Genomic DNA, 19973 nt, shown 5'->3' with positions numbered 1-19973 from the left:
TTCTTATCCAGACCACATTCTGGCTTCAGATTTAAGTTTTTTCCTGGCTCCCCAGAGAAGCTTGATCCCCTGCTGGGCTGTTTCTTGAGGTCTTGGCCATTAAACCCACTGCTCCAGTTCCTTCTAAAAAAAAAAAACAAACCCCAGACCTGCTAGATTGGGTCTAGCCCCTGCTTCGGAGGGGAGGTAGTGGGGTTTCCATAGCAGGGAAACAAAACCAGTTCAAATGTTTACCACGGAAGGATTTTTTTAAAAATATACACTTTATTTTTTTTGTAACAGTTTTCAATTTACAGAAAAATTGAGATGATAGTACAGATAGTTCCCACCTACCTCATACCCACTTTCCCCATTACTAACTTTTTACATGTTAATGTATGTTACATTTATTATAATTAATTAACCAATATTGATACACTATTACCAGCTAAAATCCATACTTTATTTAAATTTTCTTAGTTTTTACCTGATGTCCTTTTTCTGTCCCACTGTCCCATCCAGCATATTATTAATATGTTTAAGTGTCATGTCTCCTTAAAGCTCGTCTTTGCTGTAACAGTTTCTCAGCATTTTCTGGTTTTTGATCACTTTGATACTTTTGAGGAGTACTGCTCAGGTATCTTGTAAGTTGCCCTTCCATTGGGATTTGCTGATGTGCACAGAAGGAATTGAATGCAGGGGATTGCTCCATAGGTGAGGGAGGATCTGAGATGCAAACAGGAAGATAAATTTACCCATCAGCTAATTTTAGCAGAAAGCCATTAACATCCCAAAGCTGGAGAGTTAACAGGAAATGGCAATGTTACCTGAACCAGGGGCTGCGGTCACCTGGCAGCCTGATGCTGGAGATGACATCAGAGGCAAGAGGGAAGCGAAGAAATTCTCTGGCCTCTCCTTTTCTTTCACCCTCCACTTTCCCTCCAATGCCTCTCATGGGCCATATCCAGCCATTAGCCAACTGTTCCAGGATTCTGTAAAGCTCGGCCCCTGAGAGTCAGCTCCTAGCAACGCTGAGTGAGGGCAAGGCTGAGAATGGCTCTGAAGACAAACTGGCCTGGACCCTTGGCGTTTGGACACACAGTGCCTGTGACACGGTTTTACTGCAGCACTTACATCACTGCTCTGCAACTGTTTGCCTGTTTAAGGGCTCCACTGCATTATTTATTTTTTATACCCAGAGCCTAGAATAGTACCTTGCTTACATTAAATTTTCAATGCTTGAGGTATACAGAATGAATGAATGAATGATGGTTTCTTTTGACCAGTCCCTCTCGGGTGCGCTCTAGCTTTGGGGAATTGCTCACCACCAGCTTTTCTTTTCAGTTTCTCATCACCTCCTTTTGGTACTAGGATTACTTTCAGCCTAGCATTTGCAACATTTGAAGGCCACGTGGATAGTGTGACTATAATTAGATAGGTTTTCAACAAAGGAGTCAGATGAATTCACCAAGTAAGTTTGGCATTAATGCTTCCAAGTGGTTCCCCAGGAAGGCTGTCCACGTCTTCTGAGGATGCCGCCACGTGTAGCCTCTTCCTTAGTTGCTGCACAAGAAAGGGAATGAATCATTTTTAAGAATAAAATATTTATCTTTTCAGTTATATGTCACCCAGCCCTCACCTGGCTGGTATTTAGGTGGTTTGGGACACATCATCAGAGAAGTCACATTTCCTTTCAGCAGAGGGGAGGAGGAAGTGGAATGCCACAAACAGAACTGACTGGTGACTTTCCCATGGGTGCAGGAGTGCTGAGAACTAACACCCCGGTTGTCACAAGGTCTGGGCAGGGACACCCTGGATCTCATGAATCGGCTGCCTGGTATCTGAAATGTCCGAGTTTCCAGGGTTCTCAAGGACTTTCAGTGCTGAGACGACACATAGAAAACCAAGTTCCACTTGATAAAACCTCACTTCTCTATGTGTCTGGTGGGGTCAGTACATAGTCTCTGACAGAGAGCCAAAAAATGTATAGGTGACAGGGGCATTGCTCAGCCCCCGAGTTTTGTTTTCTGTCTGCCAGGGTGCCCTGGACAGCCATGGGACAGAAATCTGACCAGTCAGCTTTTTCATTTAGCAGAGACTGAAACACTTGCAACCAGCTCCTTACTTCCATTCTGGTAAATTGCTGCTCCAAAACAGGTAAGAAATTGTTACCAATACAAGTTTGTGTGCCTGCAGGACCATGAAGCCAAACAAACTGAAACATCAGAGTTTGGGGGAGAGAAAGGTTTATTGCAGGGCCAACCAAGGAAGATGGGGTGACTTATGCCCAAGAAAACCTCAAACTACTTGAAGGGTTTCAGCAAAACATATTTAAAGGCCAGATAAGGGAAGGCGTTGCAGGGTACACGATTAGCTCATGCACAATTCTCTGGCTGATGTCGAGGTAACAGGGCAGTCAACATTACTGACCCCCAGGCTCCAGAAGGTCTGGAGGCCACGTGCTCTCGATTATCAAGTAGTTCATTTCTTCCCTTTGGTGGTGGTTTTAAGCATCTGAAAAACTCAGGAAATGTACATGAGATACTATTATCTGGGGACTTCAAAGAGGAGCTACAGGAGAAGATATGGGGGAGGGGTCTGACCCTGAAAGGCCCCTCAGGGTCCTGCTTGGTTACAAAATGATGACTATAGAAACATACCTGCGTTTTTGTTTTGGATACCTCATTTTCCACAATATTCCACAAGTAGTTGGGAGGCCAAGTGGTGCACTTGAAAAAGCAGAAGTCTGTTGGAAATGTCAGAGACTGAGGTTGGGATCCCAGCTCCTCTGAGGACCAGCTGTTGTGATTTTGGACAAGTCACCATACCCTTCGCGGCGTCCACTTCCTCATTTGAGAATCGGGGATTATAGTGTCTGTTTTATCACAGAAGTATGGTAAAGATCACAGGAGATGCCTGTGTGAGGACTTTGAAGAACGACAAGTGTAACATATTACAACTCGTTCTATGCGTGGACATAAGACAGCAGAAAAGGTACCTTTGATGTTTAATTAATACTAAAAATCTCCCATTACATTTATTTAGCTATAATTGGGAAGGAGGAGGGCACGAATAATTTTCAAAGGGACTTTTTTGAGCTCCAAAAATAGAGCTCAGAAAACACATATTTGATTTTCCTTTTGGTGTCAAACCACAGTGCCATTGTTATTAGCAGTTTTACAGAATTGTGACCTTCAAACTTGGCGATATCAAAGACTGAAAGAAAGCTCTCAGTCTTGAAGCCTTTCAAATAAGCTTTTTAAACTAAAGCACTTTTATTTTGAATTAAGGGCTAATAGAATTGTCCTCTTAAATGAGCACTTGCAAGTTTAAAAGTTGCCTTCCAGGTGGGCTATGGTAAATGAATGTTCTGAGAGGTCGCTGGAAGCCCTTTTGGGGGCAAATGAGGGGACTCTGTCATGGGGTTTCTGTAACACACTTTCTGCAGTTAGAAGAGAAATCTAGAACTTAAATTTTCCCTAACTGTACACAAGCTGCTTTGTGTACACATCTAGGATCATAATTTACTTTCACTTTACTGAATTTGTGAATTTTTGCATTTGTTTTAATTTGTAATTAAGTTTTCTCCATGAAGCACACCATATGCCACCATTAATTCTTTCTCGTTGATTTCTTGGGAGATACATGAGTGCATATTCTGATGCAATTTTTGAGGTCTTTTGAAAATCAAATGACTACGTGTTTAGCCATATGGGCCATTGTTATTTAAAATAGCATATGATAAAGTAAGAGAAAGCAAAATGCAAAAGGACGTGTTAGGGGAAAAATCATTGGAAAACTCTTTAAAACATTGTTTTAAACACACAATTTTCAACTTTTTTTTTTTTTTTGGCGTTAAATTTTTGAAACCTCTCTTTACAGACCCCGCACGCTCTCTTCCCCTCTGTGAACGTACAGTATCACAAGTGCTCCAGGCGAACCTACGGAAATCAGTTACTGCCCCACGTTGTACACTGGGGCTGCAGATATTAGTTGTCGCCAGTGTTTCTCTTTTAACATCTGAGGCCGGGATTTGACTTTAAGCTCCAGCTCATCCGCAAGTACGGTGTCTGGTTTTGAAAGGGGCCGACGGGTTTTTCGGTTCTCCCGGGGACGCACGGTGCTCCCGAGCCGCCTGCCGTACGTGCGGGCTGCAGACTGAGCCGCCGGCGGGCGCGCGGCGCGCACTAGGACCCAGCAGGGCTCCGGGCCCGGGTGGGAGCCGCGCCGCCGACCCCGGGCGGGCGCCGGGGCTGGAGCCGGGGTTCCGGCCGCGATCGGCTGCAGCTCGGCCGGGAGACTGCGCGACCCGGCGGCGGGGCCACCCGCGAGTCCAGCGCCGCCGCAGCCCCCCAATGCGGCCGCGAGAAGCAGCGGGGGGGGCAGGCGATCGAAGGTAACGAAAATGGGGCTCATTTCCTGCCTCCTGCCTGATCTTCTGCTCTGGTTCAGCATTGTCACGAGAAGCCCTCACTGTTCAGGCTGCTGCATTTTGGGGCACCCTTTGGTTTTTTAAGGTTTCTGCCCCCGAATTTCTACCTGGTTTCAGATTGATTTATAGCATGCAGTCCAAATGGGGAAGATCCAGGCATGGCAAGTTGCATATTTTCATTAGTTTTGTCTCAAAAGTAAGTTCATTTTAAAAAAAAAGTTTCTCAGGAATTTGTGGATAGTCGTTAAATTTTTTTTTTCATTTTTAAATAGCAGACAAATGGATAATTTTTAAAAAGTCCAATAATTGATGTAATTGTGTTAATTACTTCCTAGGTCTTTACTTCTGTGGGCATTACTTTTATTTTCAAGGAACTAACGTGTTAAATGTGGAGTTTGGCTCGGGCAGAGTTTACAGCATTGCTGTCGCAACTGTTTTGCTATCAATTATAAACAGAGTGTCGAATCTGTGGGCAGTTTAAACCTCTCTTCAAATACTGTATCTGGTTACCCTGATATGACATATGCTGATGAGAGTTTCCTTTGAGAGCAGGAAGAATTTTTCTCTTTTTGGAGAAACATTGTTTTGAGGAGAAAACCGTGATTACTGGCTGGGGAGGCTGAAGAGACTATTTTTCATGCTTTGTTTGTACTCCCGGGTTGACATTTGGGGAAGGGACATGCAGTCTTTCTGGGCAGCTTTTAATTGTGGGATTATTAATTTCTTTCATTTATTAGTTTCAATTGGTTGGGCTCGGGGAGCCCTCTGTCACAGGATGTGCTTAAGGTGACACATTTGCCAGCAGTTGGGACACATGATTGCAAATGTAAAATGTGCTTCAGCAGAAGGGGCTGGTCTGCTGGGAGCTCCCGTGTGGAGCTGTGGTAGGCAGGGTGCGACCGGCTCATTGAGGGAAAAAAAAGGGAAGCATTTTCCTTAGCTAAGGAAGACGTCCTGTTATATTCCTTTTGTTCCCTGTTTTTCATTGATCGCCAGCTCTGCCTCGGAGAAGGGAGAGCAGCTCGGAGAGCGCAGAGCTCGGAAGACTGCTCAAATGACTACAGCCCGCTGTCCTCTCACGCTGATTGGTCAGTGCGACGGAGACTTAGGAAAACAGTCACCCCAAACCTTCGTTTAAAAGCACGCTGTAATCCCAGCGTAGCCTTCTCGTGCACAGATTTCTGCTAGCCTGACTTTTAATTCGGGTGCAGTTTGCTTGAGATACCTTTGTGTTTAATTTTTTTGTTGTTGCTTCTATCCAGATAAAGTAGGCCATTTTGGTGACAAATTTCTTTGCGGACGTCAGCTACTAGCTTACATTTATAGACGTATCACTTTACAATATATTCTCGATGATTTCTCCTCAGGAGTTGTAGAATGCGAAGTTGTTCAACTTAGAATATTTTTTTGTAACTTTTTTTTTCTTTTAGATCATAGCACCATCAGTAGATGAATGCTTGACAGTTATCTTTGATAATTTAAGTGTCTGGTGCATTATTAGCATGTATCACGCACTAAAATTTAAGTCTGTGACGGGGAGAGAAAAAGGCAATGAAGAGCAAACAATCAAAAAAGTATGAGTTAGTGGATACAGTGAAATGTTCTCTCCATAAGATGAAAAATACAAGGCCGGTGGCCACCTCCATTTGAGCCTTAAAACACCCTAATTAAAGAATCACGGTCCCAGAAGTTGTTAAATGTATAAACACTTTTCTGATTGGCTGAAAAATTTAGATACAGGAAGTGGATGGTATCTTATAACTGATGAGTAGAGACATGGTTGTCATGGAAACTGAGAAGTGTAACCCCCTACCCCCACCCCAACACACATACACTACCATAACCACCACTTAAAAAAAAAAAAAAGAAAAAAAAACCCTGCATGTCATCACAGATGCCTGGAGAACATGTTGGCTTCTGTAAGCTTTCCCACAGCATCTGTTGAAACCTGAACCGGTGCCTGTCAAATCAAGGTCATTTTACAACAACAACCAAAAATGCAGTCTCCTGGATTTCATAACTGTATTTTGATTGAAACTATGTGAGGAAAAGGGCTTCAAGCAAGGATGAGCACACATGCTTACTTAGCATTTTGCTACCTCTGAGTTGCACCAGGAAAGGCTAAGAAGAATGTATCTGATCACCTAATTGTGGAAGCAAACTGATTCCTGCGTCTGCTGTTAGAACCAAACTCTTTGTGGGGCTGTAAAGACAAGACAGTCACCTGTGGATGAAGTTGTCTGGGGATGGTGTAATGAAGAGTTTCTGTTTGCAATAGGTGTCCAACTTGAACTGTAGCAATTGAATTTCAAGAGCTGTGGCATTTTGGATTTTGCTCTAAGGCTGCATGTGCAGGGATAAATGAAAACTCTGCCTGGTGCTTTGGGAAGGAAGGGTGTTCTCAGTAGCTCAGCAGGGAAAGGACAGTCCTAAACAGAAATAAGAGCTGTTTCAAAACTATAGTTATTACTCGGTTCACTGAGAAAAGTTTCCTCTTCTTCTGTGGATGGAGAAGTGTGCTATCCTAGTTTTTAGGAGAATTGAGACGTTCCCCAAATCAAGACTGAATATTTTCAATGTCTTGGTAGTGCTTTATTGAGAGTAAAGAAAGGAGGAAAGTTTGGAGATCTCCCCCTTTCACTTTGCTAAGTGAAAAATAACCGAGGGGGCTTAATGTTGACTTTGGGGATCAACACTGAAGCCTGTAAATATAAAGCCATTGCATTTCTTATATTTTTCTCATCTTGACAGTGGGAGTCATTAAATTTTAAGTGCTTGGTATTCATTTAGAAATATCCTTCTTACAGTCATGATGATTTATAGCACTGTATTGCTTAATCATAATTGAAAATGGTCAGTTTTAAATCTCATTTAACTAACACTTTGAGCTTTTGAAAAAGCAGAAAATTCCCCTTGTTTTCATCAACTAATTGCATGGGATGGGGGAGAGGAGGTGGAAAGAATCCTAACTACATTGTAATATTTATTTAATATCCTGCATCGATGTCATAGGAAATACAGACTTCAGAAGCAATATAGCATCACTGGGGGTGATTTAGCATATATTTCATGACCCCATGTTGTCAGATATTTAACTGATTGAGATTTGGTAAAAAATGGTTAAATTTAATAGCACAACTGTTCTCTTTTAGCAAAGGATTTCCTGTTGGGAACTTTCTTATCTTCAACTGTGTTCATTGGCAGGAAACATGTCAGTTGCTTGTTTTTACAAACTGAAGGAAATGAATGGGATTTGTTAGTTTCTAGAATCTGCCTTCATGCTCCATTGTCTGTCAAATAGTTTGCTCAGAACAGTTCATTTTTAAATGAACCTTTGAGGAGTCCAATTAAATGACTCCAAATGTTTGGCATTTCTGTTGATTTTTGACTTTGAGATTAGAAAAATTGATCATTATACTGCTATGTGCAACTTATTTTACCAATTTACGTTAACAAGATGTTCAATAAAATTCCAATTCACTTTCAGTTGTCAGATATATAGACATTCACTGAAGTTGGCATTTTTTGATGACTATGCCAAATTTCTAATAATTAGCTCAGAATACCAACCACATGCCAGGAAAGGAAAATGAGTAGTACCTAAACCTCTATTTGAAGGGGACCGCCTGGGAAGGCGGGTAGGAGGGCCTGAGGGAGGCAATGGTTTTCATGCATTTTTGAAGACGTCCTTTTGGTTTTATATTTAGCACCAAATGGAATCTTATGCAAGACCCTAATGTATGAGTGGAATAAAAACAGAGCTGCTCTGGTGGAACCAAGACCCAGGAAGCCCAGAGTCTGCTCTCTTCTCCTGGGCCGTGCCTGTGGCGTACCCTAGAACTCCAGAGTTCCAGTACCTGTGAACTGTTTGAAAACCACCGCTTTGAAAGTGTCCCAAATATTCTCTAAAGAAGGCCCAAGGGAATTACCTGTAGCGTCCTGGAACCTCTGAGCTGAAGAGGGGACTTTTGCCTTGACAGTTTAAGAGGGTTCTTTGCTCAGAGTGGCAAGGAGGAATGGCAGACCATAGGTTCTAGTAAGCCATTCTGGACACAGCACAAGAGTGGATGGCCCATAGGTATGGAAGAGCCCTGGGCCAGTCTGTCATGGGGGAAGGGGAAATAATGTTTTCAAAGGGCCCTTACATGTTATAGGAACGCCGCATGGAGGCGTTTGAAGTTAGTTGGTTATCATTGTCCTGGAATGCATGGATTTATTCTAGTACCACCACAAGATCTGTTATATCAGTTATTCTGTTTGTCAGTGAAAATTATTTCATATTAAGTGTCATTCATGAAATGAAAGTTTGCCAAGCTATATAATCTGCTTGGCAGACACAGTCATGTTTTGAGTGTTGAGTAAAATGATAACACACAGATGATATTTGAATGTCATCAAATATATTCACATTATCTCCTGTTATGAGACTTACTGAAATGGCAGTATTGAGATTGAGCTCAGTTCTCCTTTTGTACCTCCCAGAAGCCATAAATATTAAGATTTCTAGGGGTGGTGGATAGAGGGACCCCCTTCACTTCCACTCTTAACTTTCACAACCACTAGATTCACACATGCTGGGTAAGGAGTAATCAGCAGAGACTTCAGGCAAACTGTAGTTGCATTGTGTTTGTCATGGCCACAGCCAACCTCCCTGTGTTCTTTCTTGGAGGCTGCCCAGTTGGGGAGCTCATGGAATTAGAAAGGACAGCCCCCTGTCTGCTTTCTCCTGTTACTTCCACTATGCTCATTAGCGTGTTACCATTACCTGCACAGTGTCTCAGATGGCGATGAAAATAGTCAATATTCCGGGAAGCCACAGATCTTCCAACAATTTGTGCTGGGACTTTTTTAAGAAAATATTTCCTCTTCAAAGATGAAACTAGTATAAGCACAAAATAGTTGGCTGTGGTAGTGGATGAAAATGACTGTGGTTAACTTCTGTTTGTTGAATTGTGCTGAATAAAGCTTTTCATGTATAGGCTGTTTAAAGCTATCTTACTCCTCGCACCTGCATGAGTGTACAGCCATAGGAAACTGATGGAGCCTTGTTCTTGGTAGTTGACCAGGGGTTCTCCCTGAGTGAGCACTTACACTCCGATGTTCTCGGGGACTTTGTTTTGAAACTGAAGGATGCATTTCAGTTACCAGGAAATTGCTGACGTTGTTAATGGAGGACTCCAAATATTTATACAGAGTGTGTCCGCCACCTTTGCAGATAACACAGTTTCTGAAGATTCAGAAAGTAGCAAGTCCTACTTGAAGAGGTGACTTTAGTATGTTTCACAAGTTCAGATTTTAGATAACTTCAACTATCTCTCTTCAAACTCAGCACTTTTGCAGCCTTTAAAATGAAAACTGTTACCGTTTAACAACTAGTTAATAATGTCTCTAAATTAAGGCAGTCATATTGTTTCATGGGACTGGATTTAGCATTTCATATGGTCTCTTGGAAAATAAGTAAGTTGCTCATGGTAAGTTTGGCAATACTGGGTAATACAGAAAAATCGCATCAAACTGATAAGGGGTTTCCGCTGGCCAGGTGCTCCCTCTGTTGATTTTTATAATAATCTAGTATTAATGTGCTACTACTGTTGTAGGAAAACGGGGCACGAAAAAATGGCTATGACCTAGGTCTCAGCCAAGTCCCTGTGACGTGCCCTGCCAAGTGAGGGTCTTTGGCTTCGAGTAGGAGAGAATTCAAGAACAAGCATAGTCAAGTGAAAGTAGATTTATTCCGGGAGATGCATACTCCATAGACAGTGCGGGCGTCTCAGAAGGCAAGGGAGGCCCCAGGAGACGGGATCTTCTTGGAAAGTGCGAGCAGCCCTAGGAGATACTCATTCCATAGGCAGAATGTGTTAGTCTCAGAAAGGAGAGTGGCCCCAGGGCATAGGGGCAGATGCCCCAAGGTGGGGATGTTTTGTTTTTGTAGGCTGGGTAGTTTCATATGCTAACAAGTGGGAGGATTATTCCAACTATTTTGGAGAAGGGTCAGGAACTTCCAGGAATTGGGCCACCACCTATTTTTAGGCCTTTTATGGGCCAGCCTGGGAACTGTCATGGTGCCTGTGGGTGTGTCATTTAGCATGCTAGTGTATTACAATGAGTGTATAATGAGGCTCAATGTCTACCGGAAGTCCAGTCTTCCGCCATCTTAGGCCTAGATGGTTCTAACCAGTTTCCGTCCTATCCTCAGGTGCTGTGTCATTCTTTTAATGGTTGTGCCCTGCCCCCTTCCCTCCTGTTTCACTAGTACTAGTAATAAATAGTAATAATATGCATGAATGCCCCATTTTACAGATGAAGAAACTGAGGTAGTTATGTTTTCAGGGCCACACACTCTTTGACAGCCAACTTGTTCTCACCCTGAGGCCCCCTGACTCCACATTCTAGGCATTTTCCACCCTGCTGGCTACCTCACAGCTGCTCCTCTGTTTCTGTTCCAGGGTTGATGACTCCCCCTTCCATGCCTGAAATGGAGTCTCCTCCTGGGAAAAATTGCAGGGTGTGGTGGGGAATATTTGTTGTGATTTTGACAAGAAGCAGGGTTTTGCTTCTTGAAGTTCTTTGTTCCCACGTCTGACCACTAGTGATGGGAGGAACTTCTGAATTCCCTTGTCAGAGATTATCTTCTGTAATTCATCTTCACCTTTTGAATTTCCCTTCATGCATCCCTGAGCACATTCACCCAGTTGGTAAACAAGAGGCTCCTACCACAGGGATATGATTTTCTTGAATTACCCAAATATTACACTTAGAATTTCTGTTGGTGGCATCCACAAAAATAGATTTCCTAGACAACCTTGTCTTTTATAATTCATGTGAACTGCTCAAAAACTCAGAGATGCAGATACAATGATGCCACCTTTCTTCCTTTTTTTCCCAATAAAAAAACAACTGGCTTAAGTGGTCAGATTAGCAGGATGTCAGTGTCCCGTTCTTGGGACTCCTGCTACCCGTAAATCAGACAAACTCCACATGGGTTTAGATAGACCAAGAGGAGCTGGGTTAGTCTGACTTCATCTAAGGAAGGAGCTCTGCTCTCATGCTAGCCAAGGGGGAAAGGACAAGTTAAATCTTCACCTGGGCATCCCACGATGCCTGGTATGCACGTGACTGGTTGGAACCAGTGGTGAAACCAATGTGGACATTTTCAGGGAAGCAGGTGCCTGGTAATTTCTAATTCTCTTGAACTTCAGGTGAATGCTCAGAACTTGAATGGAACTAATTCTATTTTACATGTGTCCTTTCACGAATTTCACAAGTGAAATCATTTTAAAGAATTGATCTAGGGAAGTGCTAAAGACATATAGACACCAATTTAGGGAAACAAACCATGCACCCATGCATTCAATGAACAGTTATTGAGTACCTACTGCATACCAGGAACTGTGCCCTGTGATAGGGATGTAAGGGAGCCAACCATCTGCTCCATAACTCTGATCAGCTCCTTAAACTGGAGGTATCCCCAAACGTGGCCCCTTTGAAGTTCATGTTCTAAGCTGATGTCAACAGATTGAAGTGATACCCTCCCTGAATTCCTTCTTCCAGGTATTATGCCTTTTGCTTTACTTTAGAAGCTGGCCCTGCAAGGAGGACTTGAGGATGGGTAGTTTACAGATGAGGTTTTCAGGGGAGGGACTTGATGCCCTTGGTCCAGGTGAAGGTTGGGCTGCATGCGCTGAGTAGTCAGGCCTGAAGGCGGCATGGCCGGGGCATCTGCAGCATCAGTGACCCTCCTGGCTTCTCATTGCCTTCCAGTCTTGGAACTGTGGGCGATTTAGAAGAGTTATTTCTCATGACCCTCCGAACTTCAAAATTGGATTCAATCCCCGGTACCTCCATTAAAAAAAAAGTCAGCCACAAAACAAAAACAAAAACAAAAACAAAAACAAAAACAAAAACAAAAACCCCAAAATGAATGAAGATCCTGAGAGTGTGGTTTTTGGTATGAGAAGTGGGAACAAGAGAAGTGGCGTAAGCTCAGACTCCAGGCATTCAGGCTGAGTTTTCATTAAGGGCACTCATTTTGTTGTGTGTGTTTTTGTTTTGTTTTTCTCTACTACAACCATTATCCTTGTTTCCCAAGATGGGAAACTTGGACAGCCACTTGTTTTACATGCCATGTACCTAATTTATTACCAAGGCTCTTGCTGATTTCTTGGAAATCCACCTTGTGATCACCTCCTCAGCTTGCGCTCTGGTGCCTCACTCCAGGAGTACCGTGGGCGACCTCCAAGGTGCTCTGTCCCTCCTGGCTCCTTCCCTTCCCCTGTCCTCTGGAAGGCTTCTGTCCCTAAACCACTCTAGAAATATGGCCTTTGAAGTTAGACTTCCTGCTTTCAAACCTACTTACAACTGTATGACCTTAACCTAAGACTCAGGAATATGGAAATAAGACTCAGTAATGTGGTAACCCTGAAAGGATGATTGTGAAGGCTGATGATAAAGCCCGTGGCACAGAGCCTGACATGTAGTTACAACTTAAATTATCGTAGCTGTTTTTATTTTTATGTTGTTATTGTTGCGTCTTGTCCCTACTAAGAACCTGTGGTGGCTCCCTGTGGCTCTCCTTACCGAGTCTGTCCTCCCCTGCCTAACTTTTAAGACCTTCTATAATCTGACCCTATCCATTAGTGCTCAGGAAATGCCCGCAGATCTGGTCAGAGTTTATGCATCCCCAGTCTACCTTACTCCTTCCAAGTCCCCTGCCTTTGTTCATATTGTCCCCTGCCCACAACCTTCTTCTTCCTCGCTGTACACACGTTGTAGAGTCACCAGTTTCTCCCACTCTGCAACTCTGATGTGCAGAGAAAGTGTAGTTTGTTCATATTGTCTGCAGCAAACCTTCCTCCCTAGCAAACACCCATTCGTTGATTATCAGGAAAAAGAATAATAACATTTGATCTCATCCATTTGAAAACCTACTGTGATCTGATAATCTAAACAGTCCCTTAAGATAAGCCTCAGTCTTCCTAGGAAAACAATATCCATTCCTTCATGCTGCCCCCCGTCTTTGCCTGTGACGACAGAGTGTGTGGGAAAGGGTGTAACATGCACTCTTCTCTTTTACTTCTTACGAAGGACAAGGGTGGCCTTGGCTCCCAGGGGCGATGTCTCTTGCCCACAGATGCTGCCTGTCCTATATTAGCCGTTGAAGTCTGTGGCTCTTATAACACATAGTCTAGTCCATTGGTTTTCAAGGACTCAGAACAAAATACAGATACATTTGCATGAGATTGCAGTAAGCATATATGGACAGATGATACAAAAGTTTTTACAAAATAATGTGTATAGCTGAAATAGAAGTTTTACAAGATATTTTTAGTCTTGCTACCCTCGATGTACTCTGATCTCTTCCGTTCTATTTTATTTAATGAAAAAAAAAAAAAAAAAACACAGCTGGGACCCAATAAGTGACCTGCAGTTTGCAAAAAAAAGTTGATCTGGTCATCCTCTTGGCTTTATCAGAACTTGATGTGGCATTATTCCCTGCTGACTGGGTCCAATCTCAGGTTTGTTGGCAACAAACCCTGAGTGTTGGTGACATCATCCACCAAGCCCACTGGTCTGGTGTTCTTTACAAGGGCTCCTCTCCTCTGGCACAGCCCACCTGAGGCGCCCCACCTCACATCTCCCCCTGCTTGACCAGGCTGCAGTGCCAGGCTGAGGAAGCTGTGTTCTAGGCTGGTGTAGGCCGTCTCTTGCTAGAGCTCCAAGTGATGAGGGGGATGGGCACAAGGACATGCCTCTGCGCCCAGAGTTCCATCAGGAGGTGGAATCCCCCAGGAGAAGCCAGGACAAGCAGCGAACCACTCCACTGTCCTCTTCTCTTCCTTCCTTTCTCTTTCCGACTGTTAACCGGACCCAGGAGGGGTGGGATTTTCTTTCACTTCCCCTCCACCATCTCCTTCTACCATCCGGGCAGAAAGATCAGGGACTTCACTGTCCCTCGTGGGTGAAGGCTGCATCTTTCACTGCCTTCAGGTCAATTCTTTGAGCTGAGTCCTTCAGACTCCCGTTAAAAGGGGAAAATCCTGTCCCAGGAGAAAGACTCACATTCAAGGCTACGAGTCTACTGATTCCCACCTATGGCCGTTAGCTGCTGCGTTTCTAAGACTCCCTTGCAGCTAAGAATGGCCAAACTGGAACTTGGAAGTGAGTGAGTAGATGTGAAGTGTGTTGCTTCTAGTTTGTGTCCTTGTTTTTCTTTATAATTTTATCACATACTTTTTTTTTAAATCCTGGAACTATATGTAGTTTAGTTGTACATGCTCTCATATGAACAGAAACATTATATATATATATAATATATATATACACACATATACACACATTATATACACACCCCATTTGTAGTATATAGAGATATATAGTATAGATACATATATACGTAAATACATAGTGTGTATATTTATGTCTACAGTTACATCTGTAGACAGATTTCTAAAGTGAACACACCCATGCAACCAGCACTTACAACATTAGTTGCACCCAGGAAGTCCCCTTATGCCCCTAAGTTACTGTCTTTGCAAGGTGACCACTATCCTAACTTGATCTATTTTTTTACTGAGAGAAGTGTATTAAAATCTCTAAGATGATAGATTATCATTTCTCTTGATATATTTTGAAGTCATTCTATTCAGTATATACACATTTAGAAGTCTTCTATCTTCTTGGAGAACTGAATCTTTTAAAGTCATCGTGAAGTAGTGCACTTTAACTCTTACAATGCTTTTTGTCTTATAGTGTATTTTTTTCTGGTGTCCATACAACAACAGTAGACAACAGCAGGATATAATCAGCTTCTTTATTATTAGTTTTTGCTAATCTGTTTTCCATCCTTAAAAAAAAAACAATTCTTTGCATCCTAATATCATAGATAGATGTATCTTTTATATGTGATATAAAGCTGGGTATTGTTTTTATGCACTTTGTAAATATCTTTTAAATGAAATATGTAATTCACTTATATTTATTGTAATTTCAGATTTATTTCATTTATTCCTTTACGTTAGTGTATTCTTTCCACTTATTCTACCTCTCCATGTTTCTTGTCCTTTCATTTCTTGCCTTCTTTTGAATTGTTTGACTTTTTTCTTGATTTCATATATTATTCTATACTATTTGGGAAGTTTTACATTCTATTGCTGTTCTTTTAGCAGTGCTCTAGAAATTTTAGCACGCATACTTAAAAGTATAAAGAGAATTAATATCTTTCCTCTCCTCCTAGACCATGCAAGAACCTTAGACCATTAAATTCCAGTCATTACCACTCCCCACACCTCCCGACTAGCTTAGGTCCCATTTTGCCCAGAGTTTTAGTTTTATCTTGTGTTTTTTTCAGCCTCATAGGTTAGACATTGTCATTTTAAAATAGGAATGTTTGTTCATCCACCTCCTTACTACTTTCTTCGCTTATAATTCCTTGCCCACCTTGTATCCTCCCCTCAAATCATGTTTCTTCATAGATTTCATTTAGTGAGGATCAGTTGAGGGAGACCTATTTCAGTTACTGTTTGTTGGAAAAGTTTCACTCTTTCCCTTTATTTTCCTTAAAATATAGTTTTGCTAGGTATAAAATATTTTTGTGCTAGGTACAAAATTCTGGTTATTTTCTCTCGACACATTAAAGATGCTCTATTGTTTTCTGATTTCTGCTAATTAAGAAATCAATGCTAAATCTAATTGCCAATTGCCACCAAAGGTATTCATTTTTAAAGAGTGACTTATGGCTGCTTTGAAGATACTCTTTTTATCTTTACAGTTGATCTATTCTGCAGTTTTATTACAAAGTGTCTATAGATGTCAATTTCTTTTTATGTATTTATTTTGTGTAAGATTTTTTGTTTTGCTCTGTGAACTTATGGGTTGATTTTTTTTTTCCATTAGTTTTGGAAGATTCTCCCTGCTCTGTGCTCTTTGTTTTTTCTTCTTCTGGATTTTCAATTACGTATAGGTTAGATATTTGTTTTCTTCTATGTGTTTAAACTTTCTTTTCATATTGTCTGTTTCTCTCTGTAATGTCTTTATGTGCTACAGCATAGATAATTTTTTTAGTCTTTTTTAGTTTCCTGTATCTAATCTGTTTAATCTTATGGTTTACATACTTGTTTCCTTCTGTTATTTATTTAAACATTTATTTTATATTGTGTGTCAGATAATTCTTTAGACTTTTAAAAAACTGAAATATAGTTGACATACAATATTATGTTAGTTGATAATTTAAAAATTGGAAGTCTATGGGTTTAGTTCTACTGCCTCGTATTTCTGCTAGTTGATGTTCATGATGCTTTGTTTCCTTATGCATGTATGTGTTTATGGCTTTTAATTTACTTTGTTTAATTTTACTATGTCCTCTTCTATTTTTTTTTCTTTTTGGAGACTTTATCAGTGGGAATGATTTGAGGTTTATATTGAAGGTGAATTTCACTAGATTTTTTTGCCAAGTGCCAATCTGCAAAACAAGGGCTTGAAAATTCTCAACTAGAGGTTTTAGGGACCAACCACATAATCAATTCATACTCAAAACCCATATGAGGATAGTCTTGTGGTTACAGATTTTCAGTAAAGACTCTCTCCCCTCTACTCGGCACTCATTTTTGAGATGGGTAGTGCTGATAGCATGTTGGAGTCCTATCTTTGCAGGGCATCTCCTATTATATTTTGTACCTTGGTGGGCCCTGTCTTTGTCAGTGCCAGCAAGTTTATCTGCTGTTCCCTAAGCCCTGCTAACTTGTAAAACCAGGAGATTGAGTTCTCCCAGTTTGTTAAATGCCTTTCCTATCAAAGCTGATAAAAAGTATTATGCTGCGCATGACTGGGGCATCGTGCTGTACACCAGAAATGGACTCATTGTAACTGACTGTACTTCAAAAAGTATTATGCTGTGAGTGTTCCTCATATTTCTGGCAGCTTATAAACACATTTCAAACTATTTTTGAGGAAATATTTTGCCCGTCATTTTTGGTTGTTTTCAGAGGATTTGAGAGGTATCTATTCTGCCAGACCAGCAGAAAAGGAACATCCATCCTTTCTCTTTGTATTCCTTATTTAATAGTCCTAACAGTCCCTAGTGTATGAATGTCTCTGGACAACTAGAGTGAAGATCATATGTGCAGAAAGCAATAGAGGGAAAACACAATCATTATTTTCAAACCGTTACTTCCTTCCACACATATTCAAAGGCAATTTAAGATCTAACTGCTTTAGTTGAGGTAACACTAGTGGCTTCAGCCAGCCTAACATAGTGCAATGAACTGAAACAATAGATGTTTATTCCTTACATATCCAACATGGGTGTCCTGACTAGGGGGTGGCTCTCATGCAGGTGGAGCTTTAGGGAACCAGACCCTTTCTTCCTATGTCTCTGCCGTTTTCAAGCTATGGCTCCCAAGGTCATTGTGCTTATTTGGATCACACTGGCTAAAAAAGGCAAAGCGGTGGAGATTCTTGAGTGGCAGGTTTTTACCAGTCAGTCCCAGATGTGGCACGTTGCACTTTCCTTTCCTTTCTGTCAGCTAATTCTGGATAAGACTGCCACATCTGACTGCAGAGACAGGTTGCTGGGAAAGGTAGTCTGGATGTGTGTGTAGAACGGAGAAGAAACAGGTTTAATAAATAGCCAGTCTGTCTCTGCCACGTATTTCCTCTCTGACACTTCAGCCCAACCTGCTTTCTCACTTCTCTGAGCTCCTATTTCACTTATCATCAGTGCCACCCGAGTTTAGGATTGAATAATCCTGAATCATTTCATGTTTGTACAGTTTAAATCCCCAACTAAGTTCTTTGAAGGTGTGAATTTTGTGCTCAGCTCTTGAAAAATGTCCCCACCACTCAGTTTTGAACATGCCATATGCTCTAAAAAAAAAAAGTAAACCTCTGAATGAAAGGAGAATGTTCTTGTTCGAACATATTTAAGGATGCAGCATTGTGGCCTGCCGCTTCTTCATTATGTTAGTCCCTCAACTTGTCTTCTTAGATTTGAAATTTGTCAAAATAAAAATTTGGAGAAAAACCTAACCCCCTGGAGTCTGGACGGGGCACTACAAACAATAGTAGCATTTCCATGGGGGGTCAGTTTAATGTGTGTCAATTGTTTCTTCTGCAGTGTTGAAATCAGCCCCTTCAGCTCCTTCTGGGTTGTTAGGAGAATTCATTCAGTCATTCTGGAAATGTCTGTTGAGGTATATGGAGCTCTAGATATTGCTGAGAAACAGAGTATTGGGAGATGAGCAATATAGGTAAGACTTCCCTAGAGGTGGTTAGATGAGGGGTGTAGACAAACTGCTCTGAGTGGAGAAAGACCTTTATAGGCGGCTTTGTGATTGATACAGTGATGGTGAGGTTCTAGTTATTTGTATGATGTGGGGGAAGAAAAGGCTTGGTGCTGTCTCAGGTCCTTGAGTAGAGACCTTGCCCTGCTTTTTCCTTTGGTTTTCTATCTTGCTTAGGGAGGCCGACCTTTGTCCAGGCCAGTATTTAGCAAGAAGTAGAGGAATTTAGCTCTCAAATATTCTTCAGGGCCACAGATAATCTCAGCTGAACTGGACCCTGGGTTATTGGCCTCAGTGTCACTCTCTACTTGAGTTTAACTCATTACTTTGTTGCTAGGTTCACTGTCTTCAGTGCTTTATTTTTATTTTCTGTTGCTATTGGTCTTAGTAAATGAGAATGGCATATGGACCTGGGCTAAATTGTTGGAATCATGTTGTTTTCTTTTCATTGAGTAGTCTTCTTTCTCTACTGCAGTGTGCTGTGGATGGGAAAATACACTGACATCTTAATAAGTCTAACTAATCTATTATCCACCTGCTCAGAGGCGAACACAATGCATGTGGCAAATTACTTTATATGCTGATAAAGCCTGTGTTTTGGAAAAAGTTTGGGCTGTGTATATACAAAACATTGTTTTGAATCAAGCCATCTAAAATATGCAGATGAAGAAGAGGAAGTGTATTCTGAATAGCATCATCAAAATTCCAGGAAGGGTCAGGCTGCAAAATACAAGATGTGGTGAGTCTGTAAATAGGTATTGACCATGTTTTATTCGATCGAATCGCTCCTTGGGCCTAGCTCTGGCATTGGTCAGAGAATAACTCTTCAACCCAGAGGAGTTCACTTTAGAAGATGACCCAGGTGGATAATCTAGCTCCCTCAAAAGCCAAGACATAGCTGTCCTTTCACTTACTATGATGCTTCCTTCATGGAACAGGTCATAGAATTTCTGGTAGATGACAGCAGAGTACAGAATTTCTAATAAAAGAGATCAGGAGAGGGTGGTGCACCAGTGTTCTTTTTGGAAATCATTTCTCAGAAAAATTTCTCTCTTGCTTGGAAAAGTTTGAAAACTACTCTTTTGGAGGTACCAGATGTCAGTCAAGGACACTAATGAGATATAGAGCCCATGAGCTAGTATTCTGGGTGGAACAGTAAATTCTGTCTACAGGTACAATGGGCTCCTGAATAGTGTCTTCCCACATTGAGCAAGGGCTCATTTGTATCCTTAATACCAAATATTCAGTCACTACAAAGGAAAGGAACAAGACCTCCATATTCTTGA

General features: G+C 41.6%; 1 protein-coding gene across 3 annotated transcripts in view; it reads left to right on the top strand.

The window, feature by feature from the left end:
• The first annotated feature begins 4207 nt into the window (after positions 1 to 4207).
• Positions 4208 to 19973, top strand: part of FOXN3 (forkhead box N3) — a 366339-nt gene continuing 350573 nt past the window's right edge. For 2 of the 3 annotated variants that reach the window (XM_032482489.1, XM_032482487.1), the window contains exon 1: positions 4208 to 4375. The gene's annotated coding sequence lies outside the window, so the exon portion shown is untranslated. The remainder of the gene's footprint in view (positions 4376 to 19973) is intronic. The other variant, XM_032482490.1, reaches the window with a different exon arrangement.

This window comes from Camelus ferus, chromosome 6 (assembly GCF_009834535.1).
Source record: "Camelus ferus isolate YT-003-E chromosome 6, BCGSAC_Cfer_1.0, whole genome shotgun sequence".
NCBI lineage: Eukaryota > Metazoa > Chordata > Mammalia > Artiodactyla > Camelidae > Camelus > Camelus ferus.
Note: the sequence above shows the minus strand (reverse complement) of the source record. Positions and strands in the feature narration are given on the sequence as shown.